Source organism: Lynx rufus, unplaced genomic scaffold, assembly GCF_022079265.1.
Source record: "Lynx rufus isolate CCGP_SWC_20201006 ecotype Redwood Valley unplaced genomic scaffold, mLynRuf1.p SCAF_5, whole genome shotgun sequence".
NCBI classification, from domain to species: Eukaryota; Metazoa; Chordata; class Mammalia; order Carnivora; family Felidae; genus Lynx; species Lynx rufus.
The window spans coordinates 125,851,342-125,875,400 of record NW_025814867.1 but is presented as its reverse complement, the minus strand read 5'-3'; the positions used below and the strand labels follow the sequence as shown (position 1 = coordinate 125,875,400).

The window sequence follows — 24,059 nt, the reverse complement described above, 5'->3', positions numbered from 1 at the left end:
CCAGGTCACAATCTCACAGTTCGTGGGTTTGAGACCCACATGGGACTCTGTGCTGACAGCTCAGAGCCTGAAGCCTGCCTCATATTCTGTGTCTCTCTCTGCCCTTCTCCCGGTCGTGCTCTGTCTCTCTCAAAAATAAATAAACATAAAAAACAAAACAAAAGAATCTTGGAAGGAGAGAAAATGTTGTCATTATTAGCACAGCATAGTAACAATGCAAAGTTACTGCACTGAAAATGTCTACATGCAAAAACAGGGCCAAACCTAACTTACAAATACCTGGCAGCAAATTATAGACTGTGACATTTGTGAACCAAAACTATCAGGGGAAAGTACCAACAGTCTCCCACTATTATGTATCCTACAGTTGAGTTTCCCATAATTGGGGAAATTACACTGCAAATGCAAAGTGCATGGATAAGCCTCACCATGGGAAAACCACCTTCCTGATCATGGTATTTTCTCTCCCAGGTAATTATCTTTTTTTCCTTTTTAATGAAATATTGTTCTGATTAAAGTGCTCCTTAACCAGACTTGATGTTTTATGTTATGTAAAGGGCATCTATAACAATGCAATTGAGCAGTGAAATAGAGAAGCCTCAGTATGGTGCCCTCGTTCAGACCTCAATTTGGGGCTTGATCAGAATATTCATTACAGTCAATGCAAATTCTGATTCCAAAATAGGTTGATTGTTCTCTCCCAGAGGTGTGGTCTTGGTTTAACAAATAAGGTAGGGCAAAGGGAAAAGAAACAAACAAACAAAAAAAAAACAACTAGTGGTTTCCCCTAGACATTGAGATACAGAAATTTTATTTAAGTGGAACAACACCCATAGGATGCAAACTTAAAATTTTAGTGGAAATGGATAATCAGTAAATTCTTTTTTTGCATTCTTTTATCCTTGAGAAACAGACAGGGCACTTTTGTCCTTTAGAAAATCATTTGCCTTGGACAAACTAACTTTTAGGAAATCTATCAATTGTTTCATCCATTCTTTTTTTTTTAATATTCATTTATTTTTGAGAGAGAGAGAGAGAGAGAGAGAGAGAGAGAGAGAGTGTGCGAGAGAGAATGAGTGGGGGAGGGGCAGAGAAAGAGGGAGACACAATCTAAAGCAGGCTCCAGGCTCTGTGCTGACAGCTCAGAGCCCAACTCCGGGCTTGAACCCATGGGCTGGGAGATCATGCCCTGAGCCCAAGTCTGACGCTCATTGTACTGAGTCACCCAGGCGCTCCTGTTTGATCCATTCTTTGATACATTCACAGAACAAATATCTGAGCTCCATTGTACTAATTATGAGTAAAATTTATTACCTGGACTCAAGTAGATTATTATGCAGTTTACTCACATGTATATACATTAAAGAAAATATTAGGATTTATATGTGACTGCTAACTGAGGTCTGCTCTATAACATACTACATACTACTCACTTATTAAACCTAGGATTGAACCCCTCACAAACCCGATATGTAAGCAGAGGAGAATGGAATTACTCTTAGTAAAGCTTACACGTGGGTCCTGGAGTCATATGCTCCCATACATCCATTAGGTATCTGGCACAAGCTTTTGAGTCATTTGAGAATTTAGTAAAAGAATGAGAATTTTACAGATGGATGAGCTTAGGGTAGGGAAAAAAAGAGTCCATTTCCTTCAGACTGCTCCCACTGTGGGCCAGAAGTTGTCAGGGAGGAGGCAGCTATCAGAATCCAAAGATGGAGGAGTGTGCACAAGGCCTTGGGTGGGGTGTCCAAAGCAGCCCAAAGTAACCCTGTGGCAGGGCGCCCCGGAATAGATACCACATTCATGTTTCTATTCTTAAAGGCAAAGAATAGATTTCTGCTTCTCTGGAAAATCTGGTGGTGTAGCTACTGTTTGTCTTGCCTTCTTTACTTCTCTTTGTGTTCACAAAATAACACTCTATTTCAACTTAAGCATTTCTTCCTTCTTTGAGAGGTGATAGCTATAGCTGTTAGCTTTGTGAGTTTAGCTGTCTGGACGAACACGAACCCTAGCCGTGGCTTGAAGAAGGATGTGGTGAGGATGTGCATAGCAAGGCAAGAGGAACAGTGTTGTATATCGGGTAAATTCAGGACTCTGATCAATAACTTATATTCACTGGGGTTCTTTGTTGGTCTCCCTGTCTTGCATTCTCTCTCTTCCTCCTCATACTGAGTGTACAGAAAGGAGACCCAAGTGGCTGCATCACACTCTGCCCCAGTTTGAGTAAGCAGACACTCCAGCGGGGAATTCAGACCTTGATAGCCTGGCAGTATCTCTACTGTTGCCTCAGGCCAGGGAACCCTGACTGAGTTGTCCACCTGTTAAGCTGCCTCCAGCTTCTCTGTGGTTTTCTTTTATGGGCCAGTGTTATCTTCCTACGCTTTAGTTTTTCCTTTTCGTCTTATGTTCATATTATTTCACCTACGTATCTGCATGCCAGAGTTCTTTGTAATACTCAAATCTGAACATTTTTATTGCTTAAAAACTCTCAAAAATTTCCCAGGATCCCATATTTTCATTGTGTGTTTTATTATCAGCATCCCCAAATGATCTGAGAGCTCCCTCAGTCTCTTTATATCCAACACTTAGCATAATGGCAGGACCTAATTACATGCTTGGTATGATAATTAAGAATTATTTAAAAAATCTGAATCTTGAAACTCTTTCTTCCTATGAATATTTGCAATAGTGTAACCCAGTTATGTGCTCCCTAAATGGATGTATAATATTGGGAAAAGTAATCTTAGAAAACATTGTGAAAAATAATCATAGAAAAATAGCTTCTCCTATGTATGTGCTTCTGGAGTTTTTATCATGTTCAGTGTGTTATTACACAGAGGCTAAAAGATAGAATGGTGATTTTATATAAGGGTTTATTTTAAATACCTAGAATCATTTTTAAACTTTTTGTTTGTTTCATACTGACTGCTTTGCACTCTAATGAAGCAGCATGTTTCTTAGCATAATTATTCAGTAGAAAAAAAAAATTTTTGAGGTCTTGCTTAAGGCTGAAGATCTGGGTTCTGGAAATGATCCATGACCTCCTAGCACCACCCAGATATATAGATTTAACTTCCAGTAGGTTGGAACAGAAGGGCTCATTCCATGCTGCAACTCCCGAAGAATGTGTGAAAAATAGAGGGCATATCTCCAACCAGACAATATTCATGTTTGAAGGTGTCTTAGGACAGCCCAAGTTCTCCATATTACTGATAGACACACACACACACACACACACACACACACACACACACGTGAAAGAAAATCCATTTCATAAGAACATTTTAAATTTAAATAGATATGTTTTGAAACTATGTTCATGTAACTAACACCAGTGATATTTTCCTCCTGATATAGATAGTTGTCAGTGGTATACAGCATCATATACTCCCATATGTACACATGTATACTCCCACAAATCATTTATCCTTAAAGAAAGATCAACATTAATTTAAATTAACTGTTTGCCTACAAGTAGGAGGCAGCTTATGGACTAGGAAAATGTGTGATTATATGATCATTTTTTCAATAAATATTGGCTTGGTGTTGCTGCTTTGATGAGCTCTCTATATCTTATCCCCAAATGTAGATACCCAGTGTTCATAACGTGAACTGGTATAATACTATTTCTTCCAGATACACACTCCTACAGTCTTCAGTTGTATTTCTATTCTAACACAATATATGATATATAATTATTTACTTGCATCTCTGACTACATTGCAAACTGTCAGCTTCTTAATGAAAAAGGTGGCCTATTTATTGCATGTATAGTAACTAATGAAAATAACAGGCAATCAACATGTGTTTATAGAAGGAATGTGTAAATGAATGAATGAATGAGTGGATACATAAATGAATGAAAGAATAGACTTGGGCTAATAAATTGATTTGGGGTATTCAATTCTCTGAAAAGGATTTCAAGCTATCTACTGTATTAAATTTATATATACTGTTAAATAACAAAAATTCAATCAAGTAACTTTTAAAGATCTAATTGGCTTTATTAATCAATTCATGGATCATCCCATCTAGCATGTAAAGGGGATCTGCAAAGAGCTACAGGGAAGGAAAGGGTTTTTCTTTTTTATTTTTTTAAGTTCTTTCTTTCTTTCTTTCTTTCTTTCTTTCTTTCTTTCTTGAGAGACAGAGACAGCACAAGTGAGGGAGGGGGCAGAGAGAGAGGGTGAGAGAGAATCCCAAGCAGGGTCCATTCTGTAAGCACAGAACCCAACACAGGGCTCAAACTCATGAAACTATGAAATAATGACCTGTGCTGAAATCAAGAGTCTGTCACTTAACTGAGTGAGCCACCCAGGATCCCTGAGAAGGAAAGTTTTTTAAAGGTAGAGAGGGAGTGGGAAAAAATTATTAGCAAACAATTCATTGTTTTAGGGAATGTTGTCATCCTACCAGGAACAGAAGGAGCAAACATTTGCTCCATTCCATGGAGCAAACATTTAAGGTGAAATTGTAGGAGCTTGTATGAGTCTCATGTTATGAGATATCACCCTAAAATAACAAGACTATGGTTATATAAATGTAATCCAGATTTCTATCAAAACCTAAAGCAATCACTTATGAAAGCCTGTGGCATCCATGCAGGGCTAGTGTAGTTACCTTCTAAGCAGGAAAGTTTGTTCAAAGCAGAAAGAAGTCAAGAATTTCAGATTGTAGCCATATTTCTTCTCTTCCTAGTCTGTGTTTGTTCTTCCCTAACTGAATTCTGAAGACCCCATTCCCTTCTCCCCAAAAAATGCATTGTTAGCTGTAAGCTAGAGAATCTCTCTGCTTTTAGAAGAGCTTCAGTGAAATAGATCGCTTTTCATGTGTTCATGTTTGAGCAGAAAGGAGAAATCTCCCCTCTGCTCCATTCCCATATTCATGGATATTCATGGATATCCTCTGTCTGTCTATCCAGCTATCTATCTAACAATCTACCTACCCACTTATCTACCTACCTTCTCATCCAGAGACAGAGAGAAAGGGAGAGGAAGGAAGGAAGGAAAGAAGGAAGGAAGGAAGACAAAGAAAAATAGAGGTGGCAGATGGACTCAGTAGGATGGGGAAATGATCACAAGGCAAGCCAGAGGGATATGTATCACTGAAAAATGGAGCCTTGACTCTTGCGTCATGTCTACCAGATATGCGAATGTGGCTAGTCATTTTATCCAGGCCATTGCTATAAGTATATATATACATGAGCACGCGCACGCGTGCACACACACACACACACACACACACACACACACAGTTGTTTTCAAGATCAAAAAATAGTTTTTTTTTCCTATTGCTTACTATATTCTAACTAATATTAGGCAGCATTAGACTGCAGTTCAAGTACATAGGGTTACTTGTACCCCGATGTTTATAGCAGCACTTTCAACAATAGCCAAATTATGGAAAGAGCCTAAATGTCCATCAATTGATGAATGGATAAAGAAATTGTGGTTTATATACACAATGGAATACTACGTGGAAATGAGAAAGAATGAAATATGGCCTTTTGTAGCAACATGGATGGAACAGGAGAGTGTTATGCTAAGTGAAATAAGTCATACAGACAAAGACAGATACCATATGTTTTCATTCTTATGTGGATCCTGAGAAACTTACCAGAAGACCATGGGGGAGGGGAAGGAAAAAAAAAAGTTAGAGAGGGAGGGAGCCAAACCACAGGAGACTCTTAAAAACTGAGAACAATCTGAGGGTTTATAGGTGGGTGATGGGTATTGAGGAGGGGAGGGTGGGTGTTGGGATGAGCACTGGGTGTTGTATGGAAACCAATTTGACAATAAATTTCAAACACTGAAATAAATTTCAAACATATTGATGAACACACATTTAAAAAAAATAAATAAAATAAAAAAATATACTCAAATTAAAAAAAATGGTGATACTTTTAATTCATTTTATTTTAATTCCTAGAGAACAGCCTTCTACATATTCAACTTATATTTACATATAATTTTGTAAATCGCCCCTGTGAATCAAGAACTTAATCCTCTTTTTAAATGAATTGGCAGTGTTTGTAGAACTAACACTATCATCTGACATCAATGTATGAGAGCCTTCTTAGAAGACAAGCAAGGTTATCCTGAGGAAGGAAACATGAATGCTTCCCAGTCCCACATACCATACAGTTTAGCCTATGTTGTAAGTTCTTGACTGCTTCAGACATACTATTTCAGACAGAGGATTTTTCTCATTTGGAGATATGAATTGGGTTCTTCAGGATAACTGTATTCATTTTGGTATGGTCAGCAGCATTCATCACTGATCCATATATTCTGAGACTGAACATAAATTATAGATTTTATTGTTATAACAGTTTTTTGTGCTTTTATTTGCCATCACTATTATCTCTTTGTATCTGTAGTTCATTGACAGTTTTGTTGGCACCTTATCAACACCAGGGAATTTTCATCATAATCGCTTCATACATTGATAAAATTTCTAAAGATAGCTCTATTGATCTATCATGTGAGCAAAACCCTTAGGAAATAGAGAAGACAGGATTTCTAAAGTGCCATAGTTATTTGAAATAGAGACAGAGAATGAAGACTTTTAACTTTCTTAAACACTTTGACCATCTGAATGCAAGACTTAAACCTTATGTAATGGCACAAAAATTTTTATCCTCTAAATAATTTATGAAAAAGAAATCCTATGTAAGTACAGCCTTTGAATGTATATGTGTGATGAGAAGTAATATATTATTCATTCTTCATGCAATTTTACTCTACCTAAAGAAAAGTTACTATGTTAGAAAAGGAAACAAAAATATATGAAAAAAGGAGTGAAAACAAATTAAGTTTGACAATGCTGCTAAACTAGCTTTGGGTTGCTCATGTCTTTCATTTTCTGTAGTCAAGTCTATGTCAGAATCTCAACAGCACCAGCACATGGATCCCTATGAAGCACTGACAACGACACTACTCTCAATCTTTTCTCGCTTTCACTCCTCTTCTGTTTATTTTGGGAACGAAACTTTTATACAGACATTGTCTTCTTTATGTTACTCTCCTACGAAAGAGTATTGAACACTCAACTATCAAATTAGAAATATATCAGATGGCTAAACCCTTTCCGTTGATACTTATCTGGCACTTTGATTTTATTTCCTTATACAGTTTTTCCTGAGAAGCTAAGTTTCTTACTTTTACTTACATGTTTTGCGTATTCTTTTTTTATTATGCCCCATCTGCAGCATCTTTTCCTTTTTCTCTTATTTTTAAGGCAAATATATGCACTTTCCTTTTTCTGTCTCAATGGTTACTGAAACAAAATATATAATATTGATGGCTGGAATACAGACAAGGATTTCTGCTTTCAAAACCAGCACAGTGCCTATATATGTTGCAAGTAGAGTGAAAATTAAATATATTGTTTAATGAGAAAGTTTCAAATCATTCAGTTTTTTATTCATTTCTTCACTTTCAGTAATTAATTATTAGACCATACTGCTGGACAATGTACAACATCTGATTTAAGTTTCTTAATGGGTTGAACTAGGACACTTAATTCAAAACCAAATTTGGCTTATTGATTAACACACATCAAACTGGTCCATTGTAAAGTGGACCAATGTATAACCTTTAGCTCATCTCTACTGCTACTTATGTTGAATTCAATTAGTCCATCAATAAATAACTGCTGGGTACCAAGTCTTGTAATTATTATACATCAAGCTTGGTTAGAGGGGAGGATAGAATGGCTAAAGAAAGTGACTTTAAAACAAAAGAAAGAAAGAAAGAAAGAAAGAAAGAAAGAGAAAAAAAAGAAAAGGAAAGAAAAGAGGAAGGGAAGGGAAGCAAAGAAAGATAAAAAACATCTGGTCATGCTTTGAAATATTCAAAATCTACTCAGTTATCTATATGTGAGCTAGGCAAGTGCTGGGGAATATAATTAAATGTGTGTGTACAGCTTTCCAATGCTTCCCAGATTGTCTACAAAGACTTAATCAAAGTGGGTTGATCAACACAGCCCCATAGATAAAGTCCGGAGGGGCCCAAAGCCAGGCAGGGACTTTTCTTTTTTCTTTTTTTTTTTTCCTTCTTCCTTTTCTTTCTTTTTTTTTAAAGCTTATTTCCTTATTTTGAGAGAGAAAGCATGAGAAGGGGAGGGGTGGAGAGAGAGGGAGAGAGAGAATCCTAAACAGGCCCCGCGCTGCAAGCACAGAGCCCCATGTGGGGCTTGATTCAATGAACTGTCATCCCACAAATGGTGAGACCATGACCAGAGCCAAAAGCAAGAGTCTGAAACCCAATGAACTGAGCCACACAGGCTCCTCTAGCCAGGGCCTTTTCAATAGAGGAAGAGTCATTCCAGCACTCAAGAGTATATTTTAGACAATTCTCTGCTGGTTCACATTTACACACTCTGATGTTCTTGTCCTGCAGAAACATCAGGAGTGCCAGAAAAAAATAATTACAAGTTGATATTTTATCAAAGGTTAGAACATATGTAAGGATGATAATGCACTGGGAATCTAGAGTAAGTAAATTCTCTTATTTTTTCTTTTGAAAGTATCAGGAAGTATTTGGGTTACGTGTTAGTCATTGACAGAAGTACAATGTTTAAATTAATAAACATAATTGATTGAAAAGCCTTTAAAGGACTTTTTTTTTTTAAAGTAGTTTTCATGCCCAGTGTAGAAACATTTGGCTTGAACTCACAGCCCTGAGATCAAGACCTGAGCTGATATCAAGTCAGATGTTTTACCAACTGACCCACCTGGGTGCCCTCAAAGAACATCTTTTTGATGGACCTTCCAAATGGTTTCTTCAGAAGGGAATAGTGGGGAAATACCAACTTTGAAGACATACAAATACATATTCAAATATTAACCTATCATTTAATTTGGGGATTAATAAATCAGATTAAATCTTTTTGATACTCATTTTCCCTATCAGCAGAATTCAAATCATATTACTTGCTTCTTTGACTTGTTTTGTGAATTGAATAAAGTAGCATTTATGCCATATGTGAATCATTGAGTGCAGGGCTTGAAGCATGGTAGGCACTAAAAGAATGGTGGTTGATTGATGATGATGATGATGATGATGATGATGAATGACAATGAAAAAGAGATGATAAAGCCTGACAGTGAAGATAGTCAATAAATAGTAGTATGAGTTCTTTAGAAAATATCATATTTGACCTAGTGCAAGATTATAAAGTGTTGAAAGTGGGAGCCACGACTGGGGTGAATTTCAGAAGTGTAGTGAGCAGATTTTAAGTTCACACAAAGAAATAATATTATGGGAAAGACATTCCATATTTATATTTGGATTTCATTGAAAATAAATTTCCTTCAAGTGGAAGTTTGATAGAAAAAGAGAGAGAAAGGGAGGGATGGAAGAATGGAGGGAAGGAGGAAGAGACTCAGTAACTAGAAAAAGACATTATATTGTCAGTAATATATACAACAGCTGCTAAACTGATATGAGAAATTCCCCTAAACAATGTTTTACTTTTGGTTTAGTACCTTTTTAGTGAACTAAAAATTTGTCTTGTGGAATCTTTTTATTTTTTAATGTTTATTTTTGAGAGAGAGAGAGAGCACGTGAGAGAGAGCATGAGCAGGAGAGGGATAGAGAAAGAGGGAGACACAGAATCCTCAGCAGGCTCCAGACTGAGCTGTTAGCACAGAGCCCAATGTGGGTCTTGAACTCACAAATCGCAAGATTGTGACCTGAACCAAAGTCAGATACTTAACCAACTGAGCCACCCAAGCACCCCATTGTGGAAGCTTAAAGTATGTAATCACTTGATTATGTAGAAGAGAAAAATATAGGAAACTATAGAGATATTTGGTAATGTATAATTGAACTATCTTAGAACAGTCTTGGTGACATTTAATGATTAGCAAGATATACTTAAATCACTTGTCATGAGCACTCAATATTACCTCCAAAAGAACATCTTTATTTTTTCCCATTTTCTGCACTTTATGGTTCTTTGAAGAAGTGTTAACTTTAATACATAAAGTTATCTTTAAGATGGTTTTGTTGTGTTATAAGAATAAGCTTTCCTGAAGGAAATGCCACAGATCATAAGCCATGATACTGAAAAACTTATTTCCTGAAAGCCTAGTAAGAATTTCTAAATATGAGTCCCTCTCTTAGCTAAACCAAGAGTGCTTGTTCTAATGTAGAAAATAAGCCAGACCTGTATTTTACACTGTGAAAACAAGATAGTAAGGAGTTTTGTAACTGTTTTTATTTTCTAAGTGTTTTTTTTTAAATTAATGTTTATTTATTTTTGAGAGAGAGACAGATAGCAAGCTGGGGGAGGGGACACAGAATTCAAACTGGTCTCCAGGCTCCACACTGTCAGCACAGAGCCCAATGTGGGACTCAAACTCACAAACTGTGAGATCATGAGCTGAGCTGAAGTCAGATGCTTAACTGACTGAGCCACCAAGGCACCCCCCTCCTCCCTTTCTTTTTGTGAGGATACTAGCCTTCTTGAATGATCTACCCATATCATACCTCATTGCCTGTAGGCAAAACTAGAGTCACATTCCAATAAAACCCAGGGGAGAGTCACTACTTAACTTGGGAGATGAGAGTCTGCACATCACATGGAATGAAAGAATTTGTTCCTGTGTACCATTTGGAAACTGAGAAGCATATACATGAGTGGATCCTGAGCATGCTAGACCTAGAAGATGGAATAGAAAGTTAGGTGGGCTCTATCTGTTAAGATAGCATTGTTAATCATAGGTCACCGTGCTGTACATTACGTGTGCATATGACTTTTTAAATTGTAGAAGGAACTTATGTCTGTAGTTCGTCCCCCCTTTTTCTTTTTTTCCCCTAAATTATTTACTTGTTTATTCATTTATTTATTTTGGGGAAAGCGCAAGCAGGGGAGGGGCAGAGAGAGAGAGAGGGGGAACAGAGGATCTGAAACAGGCTCTGCATTGACAAGCTGATAACAGTGAGCCCAGTGTGGGACTCGAACCCACGCACCATGAGATTATGACCAGAGCCGAAGTCGGATGCTCAACACACTGAGCCACCCAGGCGCCTCTGTTTTCTAAGTTATATTTAAAGTACAATATGTTTCGTAGATTTACAGAATTCTTACATTACTAAAACATCTAAAACAAAAATCCTGCATTGAAAAACTTGGGAAGGTGGACATTTAAAAAATATTCCTTAACATATTTTTACACTTTATAGGGAAGAGACACTCTTCAGCTTTATATTTTAGTGATGTGAAAGCTGGTTGTATGGCATCTCTCTCTCTCTCTTTCTCTCTTTCTCGCTCTCTCTCACACACACACCTGTTATCTGTGCATGTACGATCCTACTATATATTAGTATAAATATTATACAACTATAGAACTATATTAAAATATATGTGTTTATTATGTGTGTGTTGTTTAATTTTTTATTTGTCATGGCAATCTCAAGAATAATCCACTAAATTGCATTTCATGGGCACCTGGGTGGCTCAGTTGATTGAGTATCCAACTCTTGGTATCAGCTCAAGTCATGATCTCGAGGTCATGACATCAAGTCCCACACCAGGTTCTGCACTGAGTGTGGACCCTGCTTCAGATTCTCTCTCTCTCACTCTCTGCTCCTACCCTGCTCACACTTTTTTTTTCCTCTCTACATAAATAAATAAACTTTATAAAAAAATAAATAAATTACATTTCCTACTTCTGATAGGAATGGTTATTAGTAAATCAGTTATTAAAATGATAAATTATTATAAAACTATTCAAATGGTGCCCAAAGGATATTGTTTTAGATGTGAAATAGTGAAATTTAATTTTGGTGATCTTTTTAAAAATTATTCCTTTCCTTTAAAAATGCTTTTTGGATCATAATTTGATATTACAAATTGGGAAATGACATTCTTAATTATTAAGAAAATCACTAGAAGTGATCAAAGTTATGTACATGTAAAAGCTTTAAGAATAACTTAATGTAGAAGAGTTTTCAGAATAAACTTTCTTCAATCAACTTGGGAAAGTTTAATGAGTTTGAAAAGTATTTATAAATGTTGAATCATGCAACCTGTTGGGGTGAGCTTAGTCTTTAGGTTTTTGATATCTGAGTTCCCTCTTATAAAATGAATATATTATTATTTATTATTATTATTATTGCCATAATTCAATTGACTTTTTGCAATATTTTGTATATGATGCTGCTGATAAACTAGAATTTTGATTCATATTATTAACACTATTTGAGGACCTACTGTTTACAAGATACTGTTCTAGGAATAGAAAAGATTGGGGCACCTGGGTGGATTAGTCGGTTAAGTGTCTGACTTTGGTTCAGGTCATGACCACATAGCTCATGAGTTTGAGCCCTGCATCATCCTCTGTGCTGACAGCTTGGAGCCTGAAGCCTGCTTCAGATTCTGTGTCTCCCTCTCTGCCTTCCCCTGCTCACTATCTCTCTCTCTCTCAAAAATAAATAAACATTAATTAAAAAAAAAAGAAAAGATTGAAAAAGATACCAGATTTAAGACACTAAAGGATGTGTCCTTTCATTAGAATACTGTAAGATGTAATAAACTGTGCATGCTGCTCCATGGGAACTCAGCAACTGTATTTAATTTTTTCTCAGCATTTGTTGTATATTCTACTTCATGAATCTGAGACCATTTGCTTTTGACCATTTCTATAATATCAATACCAATTGGTTTATGATAAATAATCTTGCTTTTTGTTGGCTCCTTGCAATGCTGGTGGTGAATACCGGATTAATACAAAAAATAATTGGAAACTTATAGCTGCATATAATATTTATATAATGTATATTTATTCTATTAAGAGAGATATGTTCATCCATGTGTTGGTATCAATTCATTTTAAAATTAAAATGTTTTAAAAAAGTGGTACTATTTTGATAACAATGAAATTAATTTAAAAAATATTTTAAAAGCCTATTTATTTTGAGACAGAGGGAGGGAGGGAAAGAGAGAGAGAGAGAATCCCAAGCAGTCTCTGCACTGTCAGCATAGAGCTCAAAGTGGGACTCGATCTCCCCAATCGTGAAATCATGACCTGAGCCAAAATCACGAGTCAGATGCTTAACTGACTGAATCATCCAGGCGCCCCAACAATGTAATTCCTTTTAAATGAAAACACTAGGGGTGTCTGGATGGCTGAGTCAGTTGAGCCTCTGACTTTGGCCCAGGTCATGATCTCATAGTTCGTGAATTGGAGCCCGGTGTCGGGCTCTGTGCAGACAGTTTGGAGACTGCAGCTTGCCTCGGATTCTGTATTTCCTGCTCTCTCTCCTCCTCTCCTGCTTGTGCTCCATCTCTCTCTCCCTCTCAAAAATAAATAAACATTAAAAAATTGTTTAAATGAGAACACTGGAACAAATGGGTAGAAATCAAAATCAAAACACAGCAAATAACCCATGTGATAAATCATTATTTTTTAAAATCTCAGATAATAGCAACATCAATAGCTGACACAATGTCTTAATTCTATTTGTCGTTAATGTCTTTTCTTGGCATTTCTACGAAGTTTTTCTATGTTTCATTCAGTAAGCATAAGTGTATTGCAATCAAATATGCAAAGTATCATGTAAACATTGGGTAGTATGATCATGATTAAAATACAACCTTGTTATCAAGGGGTTCACAAGATAATAGGATTGATTTTCAACATACAGATCCCCAAAATACTACATGGCACAATATAAAGCATGCAATGGAGAAATTTTGGAAGAAAAATCAATCAGGTGGAGAACACATTTGAGATGAGTACTGAAGGATACGTACAAGTTAATAAGGAGAAATACCAGGGTTAGAGAAAGGAGATAGAGTGATAATGGGGAGTAACATGTCTGCAGATCTAAAATAAAGGGGAAGAGGTCACTGGAATTAGAATTGTGTTAAAACTGAAGGAATGTTTAAGTAAACCTCATTCTATAACGTCTTTGGCCATTTATCCTGAAAAGAATGCAGAACTTCCCAAAGATTGCCAAAAGGAAGTGATATCCAAACTTATGTATTCTGGAAAAGTCACCAGTAGTAAACACAGTGAGTATTTGTACATATCAATTTGACTATGTTTAGCAGCATCTGAGTACATCTTGTTTGTTGGGTGTTCTGGAATAAAGAAAAATACATCACCCTGATTTGTAGTGTTTTCTACACCCTAGCCAAAAATAAGCTTCCTAACGATGGAGCCTATAAGTTTTATTCCACACAGAGTGTTTTACATAAGAAGATATTAATGACCAGGTTTTGAATTCATAGACAGCTTTACCCTTGTTTGGGGATGTTGGGATGCATGCCAGATTATATGCAATGCAGTTTTCACATGAAATTGTTTCTTCTTTGTGGATGTTGCTTGCTGCCCTTTTCTCTCAGCAACAATCAGTTGCACTGACTTCTCTTTTGGCCTTTAAAAAGAAAAAAAAATCTAAAAAAAACCATTAATTATAGGCATCTCAGTAAGATAAGAAGATGAATTGACTTTTCTGTTTCTACATACCAGTATCTCAGTGGTAAAATAAAGTATTTTTCCCTGCTCTCTTTTAAAGGGGATTATTTTGTAGAAGTCCAATGCTACCAAGAAATTGGTAGTGTTTATTGCTTGTCTCTAATGGAAATTACATTTTATGGGGAATTGAGATTGATTATCCTTATCTTGACAAGTGAAGATTGAGGGCGTATACTATGCAATAGTGTATAGTTCCAACAGCAGAGAGGAAATGTTTAACACCTTAGTTACTAGGTTTTTGAGACCAAGATTACAAAAGGGTCTATTTGATGCCACCATTTCTAATTTTAAAATTATCATTATTTCAGATCTATATAGTGAACTATTATGCTTTTACTGATTTGTTTTCCTAAACACAACAAAAGGTCTCACTTTATGGATTAAAAGAAACCTGTTTGGTATCAATTTTATTTATTTATCAAGGATAATAAGAGAAGAAGTAGGACAAACACATGATATAATTAAGTTATGATTATTAGGAGAAACTAAACTATGCATTTTCCTAACATAGATGGGAGAAAATACTAAGTAATTCATTATTATTATGATCTCTATAAAATAGGTTTCTCAACCTTTACCCTTGCACTATGTTACTAGAAACTAAACAAAAGGAATTCATTTTCTAGTAATATAAAATATTTTCTTAGAAATACAGATTTTATAAAATATAAATTTGAGGCCCAATTATATAATAATTTACTTTTATCTATAGACTCTCCTATGGACATATTGAGCTATCTGGATACCTTGTATTATGCTCATTGTCTTAATGCCAATTGGCTAAAAATGTTTTAAAATAGCCAAGATGCAGTTATATGGAAAATAATTTCTAGAGATATGTAGCATGGTGACTAAAGTTAACAATACTCTACTGTATAATTGGAATTTTCCAAGAGAGTAGGTCTTAAAAGTTCTCATCACAAGGAAAAAAACAACTATATGTACGTAGATAGATGTGAACTAGTCTTTTTGGGTAATAATTTCATAATACATACAAATGTATATGGTATCAAATCACTACATTGGACACATTAAACTAATACAATGTTATATTTCAATTATATCTTAATAAAACTGAAAACAAATTTAAAAATTAACCAACACCTAAGAATTTTATTTTCTTCCTAACTGGGAAGCCAAATCTTAAAAATTACACTAGATTATAAAAATACATAATGATGATTCACTTGCTAAATGTCATAATATAGTGCACTTATTTCAATGCCAAGACATCTAGAGACGAAATATAATACTGAAGTTTGGAGAATATGGATTGAATATAATTTTGAATGGACTGGTGTATAGAATTTATGATCTAGAGGCACAGAGAAAGACGTATCTTTTTGAAGATACTTTAATATGTCCCTTGGTATTTCATTATTCAAGAGTCATTTTTTGAATTCTAAAAAGTGTTTGCAGCTAGATCATAAATACTCTCAGAGGAAGAAATCTTATCATTTTACAACCATTTAATTACTTTATTATTATTATTTAGTTATTGACTTGGGTTCCAGCTGACAACTAGTATCTAATGCTTAGCATATTTTGACACAGCGAAACAGTAAGCTTGAAGCATGAAACATTGCCCAAAGAAGGTGCCCCTGGTTAAGCACTGTGCACCCAAAATATAGCAAGGAGGAGCTATCCACCCAGGGGAAATGAAAACAAGGGTCAACGAGGTAGGTCAGGAGAGCCTTAGGAGGAGAGAAGAGGGACAGTGATTACCTGGGCTTATTTCATGATTTTGCCTAAGGCAGGGCTCGACCTCAAGTAGCAGTAAGTATGTTCCCATCATTGTTGCACTAGCAGGAATCTATAACATTCAGTTAATTTGCTTCACCTACTGAACAAGATGGGTTCTTTAGTTGTCATTGCAAATATAATACCTGAACACATAGGGTCATAGCGAAAACTGAACCTGTGGGAAATCGTTTGGCTTAATAGCATTTTATCTGGAAGATCAATGTACAAAGCTCTTTGAATTTAAATTATTGACCATCTTTATGGTATTAAATATTTATACATTGTCTGAAGGGGAAGATTTACTGACAATTTATATCATATGAACTACAGATAATTTCATTATACAATACGATATACCTTAGATTTTTAAGACTTTTATGTGAAATATATATTTGTGAAATAGAAAAAAATATTTGTCACTATTTTACTATGCAATGGAAGCTTGAAATCCAGTTTACTTAGAAGTATATTATTGAGTAAATAATGTATTTTGTCTTTCAAAGAACTTTTATGGAGAATTTGCCACAATGCGATTATTTTTTAATTGCAGTCTATAAACAGTTTTAATTTCTAAAAAAAATTTTTTAATGTTTATTTATTTTTGACAGAGAGAGAGACAGAGAATGAGCGGGGGAGGGTCAGAGAGAGAGAGGGAGACACAGAATCTGAAGCAGGCTCCAGGCTCCGAGCTGTCAGAACAGAGCCCGATGCAGGGCTCAAACTCACAAACCGTGAGATCATGGTCGGAACCGAAATCAGGCGCCCCAGTTTGAATTTCTAATGTTTATGACATAGTTTAATTTCTAATGTTTATGACATAGTTTTACTAGATCAGCAGACTTTGTAATTGAGGAGTTTATATTTGTATATTGTGTTAGGAAATAACAAAACTAGATTTGGCATGCAATACATGGAATTTTTAAAGGCTAACTTAGTAAAATGTTACTTCAAACTTCACATGTCCATGGAATGAACTCCATAAACATTTGTTCAATGAAAGTATACATCATTCCTACTTGAAAATATTTCATCCTGGTGTTGTTTCACACAAATGATCGATGTTGAATAATAACATTGAAGCACTAAAATTAGAACACATAGCAGAAATGCGGTATGCGATTTCACCATGATTGTCAGAGTTTATGGGATTAGGCATTTTATCCTTCATTTGAGTTACCATTCAGAGCCTGATTACTCCTTACTTTCATTTATGAATCTGAATGAATGTAGCACTGACCCCGCAGCTATTGCATATTCGACTTTATCCATCACCACTGCTAATGATTATTTGGCTCTGAGGATTAAGTATATCCCCTTCAGTATAGCCGTTCCTGTACTTTGTGAATGCATTAGCCCCTTTGACCTTCTGTAACTGATCAGGGGACACAGTTGTAAATTGCAGTTTGGGAGCAATTTTTTACTTCTTTGATGTTTTCAAAGCGATTGAATAATTTCACACTGAGTGTAAAGTAACTGGAGGTAAAGAATATTTCAAGGTATGTGAAGTAAAAGGTGTGAGATGGATAATTAATTATGTTTTTGTTAATAATGTATCTTGTTCACCCCTGTCTACATTCATTCTGTCCTAAAAAATTTTTGCCTACATTCATTCTTTTGTCCCAAGAAAATTTTGTCTTCCTATTAAAAGGTCCCTGGAGTTAAAAAAAAAATGTTTTTAATGTTTATTTATTTTTGACAGAGAGAGAGACAGAGCATGAGCGGGGGAGGGGCAGAGAGAGAGTGAGACACAGAATCAGAAGCAGGCTCCAGGCTCTGAGCTGTCAGCACAGAGCCTGATGCAGGGCTTGAACTCACGGACTGTGAGATAATGACCTGAGCTCAACCAACTAAGCCACCCAGGTGCGCCATAAAGGTTCCTGGAATTTTAAATAGAAATACCAAATAAGATTTGTAGTAAAAATCACATGTTATGCTACAAATCGCTATATGTAAATCATGTCAATATAATGGCTTATCATTTTTCATGTAGAAAGCTACAAAGAAATTAAACAGGCAAAGGAACTATGTAAAGTTCTGCATTTACAGCAACTAGTGAAAAGCAACTAACAAACTTCATTAGTCAGACCCAAATAGAGATTTCAGTTCAGATTATTTGGGTCAGTTTGGAAAAGTTATTTAATCTTTCAACTTCCGTGTCTTCTGTATAAGGAAGTCAATCACGCAAGCCTTGGTAATGGCCACAAGGAGTGAACACTACCTTATACAGAAAAGCATTTGTACAGTTGTTGGCTCGTAGTAGGTGCTGGTGAAATGGCTACTCTTTCACCTTCTCTTTTTCAGTCTTTATCTAACGAGTCCAAATTATTTCAGTATTTTACGTCTATCTTTAGATGTGTCATTTCATCACTTTTTTCCTTCCTTCATTGGGAGATGAGCGTGTACATTGACATTCAAGCGAATATATACTCTTAGTTTTGAACATGTATTCGGGGGATTTCAAAGGAACTGCAACAGTCGCCTTAGCTGTTGTAACAGATTCAAGAATTGTCCTTACAAGAAGAGCTGTGAGATGCCGACCTACAAAACTCAAATTCTAAGTTTCCTCGGTTCTTTTTGTTTTTGCATCCTCCCCCAGATCTTGGGAGCTAACTTTATTTACCACAGCAATATCCTTAGAAACCTGATGTAAACTCACTGCCTGCAAAAGCTTTCCCTGAAGAAACAAATCTTATTATAAGTGCTCCTCTCTCTACATTTTGTTAGTAATTACATCAAATCCTTGAATAAAATGCCGTATATTTAGACACTAAAATTTGTGTTTTTTGCTAATTTTGATGAAGTTTGGGATGCTGTTTAGTTTCTTTTATGTATTAAGAAAGGGGTTGCTGAGTAAATTAAAAATCTCAGCAGATATTTTTGTGGGTGAGGGGGATTTGAATAGTAAAATATAATATGTTTCAAGTATCTTTAAAAGTTTTAGCATTGGTTTTAGAATAATTGTAGGATAATTAGACATATTATCTGTACATAAATGTAATTTAATCCAATCTCCTGGGCAACTCTACTTGGGTACATAGTTTAAGATATTGTAACTAATTGGACAGAGTAGGGCTGTGTTCTTTATGAATATCTTTTATTTAAACATTTCATTAATATTGAGCATATGTACTCAAATTGTTCCTATGGGTACATTTCAGTTTTTTAATGTCTACTTAATTGGCAAGTTTTTGTTTAATTGAATTTTTTTGGTCTTGTAAATATTTTGAAAATTTTTAAAAGTATATGTTCTATACCTTAAAAAAATAAGCTTGGAAATTCATTTAAGAAGACTGTTTCCATTGACATCTTTGTTTCTGTCCCAGTCCCATGGTTCCTCAGCACATAATCTCAAATATTGCTGACAAACTCTTCAGAACAGCATTTTCATATATTTTTGCACAATTATTCCTCGTTACTTGGATAACATAAAAATTGTCTCAGTGCGTGTCACCATTTTCTAACAATGCTTTTAAAATGTACTTTAGATATGGGTTTGCCCTTATGTAGGGAAGTGTTATCTTTGGAAAAGTGAGGATGATTTCATATAATATATGCATTAGAAATTGCTAAAAGTTTAAAGGGCAGAGATTTTATAACCATTCCAAGTAAAGAAGAAGGTATTTTTGTGGCACCTCAAATTATTTTTTATTTTCCTGAGATTTTTAAATCATTTTAGAATGGTAACGGTTCACTATTATTGAGTCTAGATGAATGTTAATTACTTCATGGGTATTAAAACAATATCACATACCTATTTCAATTAAGTTGTGCATAAAGAAAGTAAAATCCAATGTGCCAGCTGAAAATAAATCTTGACCCTAAGCTTGAAGGTCAAGATTCCCTTCTCTCCTTCACTCTACTCATACCATCTCTGACCTTAAGTGTGCACGCCTTTTTGCTATTAATGGTGTGCATTTTGTAGTCAAATGTATCCACTCAATTTCCTGAAATACTCAAGTTTGACTAGATTTTATTCCTTAGTCATAAATTAAATCATATTTTGTATAGAAGTACTTTAGTAAATTTTCTAAGAAGCCCTTTCAGTTTTTAAAGTGCTATGCCAACATATTCTCAAATTCTATTTCACCTCTACATACATCACTTGTCCTTCATGCACACTACTGATTAAATTTAACTGTGCCAGTTGTACAAGTCAAAAAGAAAATTTGCTTCATTCTCATAGTTCACAAACAAACCCCCAGAAGGGGAAAAATTGAAATAATAGTTATAAAGATGACAAGTATTTCTGTAGCTAAACATTTAATAAAGTTTTATTTTGAGCAGGTTATTATTCTCATATGAATATTGATGGCATGGTCAGAAAACTAAATCTTAAAATCAAAGGAAGTAATCTGTATCAGAGTACTAAAAGTCAAATTACCCCTTAAAATATTATAATTCTAATCTTTTGCTTAGTATTAGAATTCTTTATTCTCTCCATATTGCTAAGCCAGTCTCATATAATTAACTTCCACTCAAATTGGGCAAGTGGGAAATGGTCATTCTCTTTTTAAGTGTAAATCTCAACACTATCTTTGGATGTGTAATTTATGCATTATTTCCCCCTTTGAATATTAGCTATTTTTTTTTACCTAGCAGATATAAACAATTCATACTAGGAGAATATAAGGAATATTTTAAGTCTGAGCAACCATTGTATATTCTACTTACAAATGTATTTATCAGAAAGTAAACTTGATAGTTTGTCTATCTCTATTATCTATCTATCTATCTATCTATCTATCATCTATCATCTATAAATCTATATCATTGTTAGTGGAGCAATAGAAAAATAACCTTTATTTATTATTTCATTTTTGATTTGCAGATACAATTATCCATCCACCCAATCACCTACAATAGGCTTAGATACCCTATGAATCTTCTTATTATTTTTCTATCTCCTTTACCACTAATGGAAAGTCAGAGAGTGAGCCTTATATACTTTAGAAATACCCTTTTCATTCTATCTCTCCCTAAATAATTTGGTCCAGCACATCATATATATTTATTATAGCTATCAAAGCTGCCTCCCAAGTGGTATCTCTGCTTCTAATTTCTTCTCATCCCCACATCAGTCTTTAAGTTTTCATTATCAACCAAACTCTCTATCTTCAAGAAAGCATATTTGTTAAAATATCTATACTACCTAAAGCAATCTACACATTTAATGCAATCCCTGTCAAAATACCACCAATAGTTTTCATACAGCTAGAAAAAATGAAAAATTTGTATGGAACCACAAAAGACCCTGAATAGCCAAAGCAACCTTGACAAAGAAAAACAAAGCTGTATGCATCACAATTCCAGACTTCAAGTTATATTACAGAGCTGTAGTGATCAAGACAGTATGGTGCTGGCACAAAAACAGACACATAGATCAATGGAACAGAATAGAATATTCAGAATGGACCCACAACTATGTGGTCAAATGATCTTGACAAAGCAGGAAAGAATATCCAATGGGAAAAAGACAGTTTCTTCAACAAATGTTGTTGGGGAAATTGGACAGCAACATCCAAAAGAATGAAACTGGGCCACTTTCTTACACCAGACACAAAAGAACTCAGGCAGCAACCTCTTTAACCTTGGCTGCAGCAACTTCTTTCTTACTAGACACATCCCTGGAGGCAAGGGAAATAAAAGAAAAAATGAACTATTGGGACTTTATCAAGATAAAAATCTTCCCCACGGTGAAGGAAACAATCAACAAACTAAAAAGCAACCTATGGAATGGGAGAAGATATTTGCAAATGACATATCGGATAAAGTGTTATTATCCAAAAAAAAAAAAAAAAAAAAAAACCTTATCAAACTCAGTACCCAAAAAACAATTCAATAAAGAAATAGGCAGAAGACATGAACAGACATTTTTCCAAAGGAGACATTCAGATGGCTAACAGACACATGAAAAAGTGCTCAATGTCATCATCATCAGGGAAATACAAATCAAAACTACAATGAGATAACACCTCACACTGGTAAGAATGGTTAAAATTAACAACACAGGAAACAACAGATATTGACAAGGATGTGGAGAAAGGATAACACTTTTACACTATTGGTGAGAATGTAAACTGATGCAGCCACTCTGGAAAACAGTAGGGAGGTTCCTCAAAAAGTTAAAAATAGAACTACCCTATGATCCAGCAATTGCACTACTAGGTATTTACCCAAAGGATACAAAAATACTGATTCAAAGGTGCACATGTACCCCAATGTTTATAGCAACATTATCAACAACAGCTAAATTATGGAAAGAGCTCAAATGATGTCCACAGACTGATAAATGGATAAAGAAGTATTCCACATACAATGGAATATTATTCAGTCAAAATAAGGATGAAACCTTGCCATTTGCAATGATGTAGATGGAAGTAGAGCGTATTATGCTAAGTGAAATAAGTCAGGCAGAGAGAGAAAAATACCGTATGATTTCACTCATATATGGGATTTAAGAAATGAGACAGATGAACATGGGAGGAAAAAGAGAGAGAGGCAAACCACAAAACATACTCTTAACTGTAAATAACAAACTGAGGGTTGCTGGAGGGAGGTGGGCAGGGGGACGGGCTAAATGGGTAATGGATATTAAGGAGGGCATTGTTGTGATGAGCCCCGGGTATTATATACAAGTGATGAATCACTAAGATCTTCTCCTGAACCTAATATTACACTATATGTTAAATAACTGGAATTTAAATAAAAACTTAAAACAAGCAAAAAGCATAAGTTAGATTGTTGGATAATGTTTGCATACAAAATAATGTCTAGACTTCTAAGCATATTATGTAAAAACATATTTTCCGTTTTCCGTCAACTTAGTCTAAATCCATCTGTCACCACAACATCCATCTATCATCTTTTCCAACTACAGTTGACTCTTGAACACATGGGTTTGCAATGTGTAGGTCCATTTATATGCAAATATTTTTTGAAAAATACAGTACAGTACCATAAATGTATTTTGTCTTCTTTATGATTTTCTTAAGTGTATTTTTTCTATCTACCTTACTTTATTGTAAAAATGCAGTATATTATACATATAACGTGCAAACTCTGTGTTAATCAACTGTTTATGCTATGCTAACTGTTTATGCTATTGGTAAGACTTCCAGTCAACAGTAGGCTATCAGTAATTACATTTGGGAGGAGTCAAACATTATATACAGATTTTTGACCTCATAGAAAGTCAGTGCCCCTAACCCCTGCATTGCTCAGGGGTCAACTGTACATGTTTTTGTATTCCAGTCGCATTGGCTCTACAATTCACTGGAAATGACATTGAATTTCATTGTATTATACATGTATATGTATTAAAATTCATATATATAAATATATACGTATATATATATATATATATATATAATATACAATTTCAACTTTTGCCTCTGCCTGGATTGTTCTTTCAACTTTCTTTTCTTAAAATGTTCAATTAATATTTTATTTTATTTTATTTTTTTAATTTATTTCTTCACTTTTACAGTATACGTTTTTATTTTTTATTTATTTTTTATTTTATTTATTTTATTTTTTTTAATATATGAAATTTATTGTCAAATTGGTTTGAATTAATATTTTAAAGTATGTTTCATGTCCAACCAGATTCTATTAAAAACCCATAGCCTCTCTAAGTTCAGGCTAAGCGATAATTACTCTGAATGTCCAAAGTGTATTATGCCTATATTATAACACTCCCAACATAATCTCCCAGTTTATTTATGAATTCCCTTGATTCATTTGAGGTCTTAGCTGATAATCTGTTCCTTGAAAAGCTTCTAATACAAAGATAATCAATAAATGGTGAATGCATGAATATGAA

At 34.8% G+C, this 24,059-nt stretch overlaps 1 non-coding gene across 1 annotated transcript; it reads right to left on the bottom strand.

The window, feature by feature from the left end:
- Positions 1–323: 323 nt before the first annotated feature.
- LOC124527452 (U1 spliceosomal RNA) lies at positions 324–479 on the bottom strand. The gene has a single exon (XR_006965901.1). It is a non-coding gene; the product is annotated as a U1 spliceosomal RNA (small nuclear RNA).
- Positions 480–24,059: the final 23,580 nt, after the last annotated feature.